General features: G+C 34.2%; 1 long non-coding RNA gene across 1 annotated transcript; it reads right to left on the reverse strand.

Moving 5' to 3' along the window:
* Positions 1–209: 209 nt before the first annotated feature.
* Positions 210–1,487, reverse strand: LOC117214974. Its single transcript, XR_004488994.1, has 2 exons — positions 1,133–1,487; positions 210–1,035 (listed from the first exon to the last, which is right to left on the reverse strand). It is a non-coding gene; the product is annotated as an uncharacterized LOC117214974 (long non-coding RNA).
* Positions 1,488–2,255: the final 768 nt, after the last annotated feature.

Here is a 2,255-nt window from a genome sequence, read left to right on the forward strand (position 1 = left end):
GTCGGACTCCGTAACGCGCTATAATTCTCACCCAAGCCTATACCAAGGACGTAATTACCACCATATTTATTATAATTCTATATAATTACTACATTTAATAATACCGTTCTATTTTATTTCTAATACCTTTCATTCCTTTAAATGGAAGTCATTTAACGTTAATCACTTTCCATATATTATCCATATAATTACAAGATTTCAATCGTGTCATTCCTTATTAATATATTTCCAGATATAATTACTACCTTTTGTAATGATATTTTATTTCATTACCCATACATTTCACAATTACACCTTTGTTAACGCAACTATATTCTTAACCTTTAAAAGCTACTCTATCTGTCATTTATCTTTTTAAAGCCTACTTTCACAATTTATGGTCAATGGTTGAATAAACAACGCACACATATCTCCTAAATGTATCTTCGTTTATTCTTTAGTCTCCTAGAATCCAAACAAGTCCATTCTTTTACCAACCAGAAAATTATATTGCCTTATGTATTACTTAATATCATTTTATACTCTCTTTTCCTTCTTTTCTTACTTTTTTCAACTTTCACGCTTTTGACGTCTACAATCTTTTTACATATTTTACAATTTTCTAACAAAACTAACCCATGTTTTGACAAATTCCCACACTAAATCAACATCGCTATTACCTTTCCCGCTCCACTTTTTCACACACTCAAGTTAGGTACGCGTTTATTTTATTTATACATCTTTATTACACACCTCGTCTTTTCACTCTATACTCTTACGCTCTTATCACTAGCTGCTTTACGCAAAACGTTTTACATTTCTAAACGCTTTTATTTACACATCTTATTTACACATTCACGAACTATTTCTTCCTGCGCTTCCCACGTTTCACACATTTTCTCCAACGCTCGCACGCAACCAACGAGATAATACATTTTCTCATCATCAGCGATTAAACGCTCTTTTCCTTTTTCTTCTTGTTACTCCTTCTGCTGCTCGTTATTCGCTAGAGTCCGCTTCTCCATTTGCACCATCCATGCTCGCCGGCAATTTATACTATAAAGAAAACAAACCGGTATAACCTATAAATCATATCACCCAATTAGAATTACCCTTCACGTTATATTTACCTCGATCTGCGATCAACACATACCTTTATGTTAAACTTCCAGATACAAAAATATCTTACACAGCTCCGACCGCGTAAAACTCTACAATCGTGGAACATGCGTGTTCGTCAGACGGCCTAGCCACCGTGGAGATGAAGATATTGGTCATGAACTACGTAGGGTTCAGATCGACCACTCCGTCCAATAATTTCTTGTTCTAGTACTTTCGAATAAACTTAACATGTGTGGCGGCACTCAACAGCAAATACCACCACTCGACACTAACTAGAGTCGGACGACGGCAGCGCAGTGGTCAGCGTCTTAGATTACGAAAGTTTGGGACCCGGGTACGAATCCCGGCGACCGGAGTCCGAGTTTTCTTCTACGCTTCAAAAACGGAAGAAAATCAGCAGTACCCCAGCAGCGACGTCTGCAGCTAGCAGCAGCCTACAATTATCACGGACAACACTTACACCTCACATGTATAAAAGACCCAATTAGTGTACTGGCCTTATTACGCTATCGCGTCAACACAGTCTTATTTCTCTGTATTTCATATAGTTTTGGTATCGTTTTACCTAATCTAATTCCACTCATGTGCCATTCTTTTCTTTCTATTTACATCTTGTTTCTTCGTTTTTCATTCCCTTTGGTACAAATTATAGCGAATATAAAATTATAAAATTATAGAATATAAACTATATCGCTTATTTTGTATTCGTTATCACATTCTCCATTAAAACATTAGCCTAATAACTATACTAATAACCATTTGAGTGCAGATTGGCAGCAGCACGTAACAGACTATGCACAGCATAATCAGAAGGCAGAAAGGCAGCACAGAAAGGCAGCAGATCTTGCACAAATTCAGCTGTCATTTAAATAAGACCATTAAATTACTCTTATTATTATTATTATTATTATTATTATTATTATTATTATTATTATTATTATTATTATTGTAGACAAATAAATAATTTTCATAATACTTTTCTTATTATTAAGAAATATATATTTATTATTTTATAGCATACATTTATGTATTAAAACATAAATTAACGTTAAGCACCCAATGCCTCAATTTCCAATTTCACAAATACAGTATACAGTTCGTTTTAAATGTATACGCGCGAATATTTCTCCAAGTATCAGAAATGCGATAAAATG

The sequence above is a fragment of the Bombus bifarius genome, unplaced genomic scaffold, assembly GCF_011952205.1.
Source record: "Bombus bifarius isolate JDL3187 unplaced genomic scaffold, Bbif_JDL3187 scf7180000009278_frag, whole genome shotgun sequence".
NCBI lineage: Eukaryota > Metazoa > Arthropoda > Insecta > Hymenoptera > Apidae > Bombus > Bombus bifarius.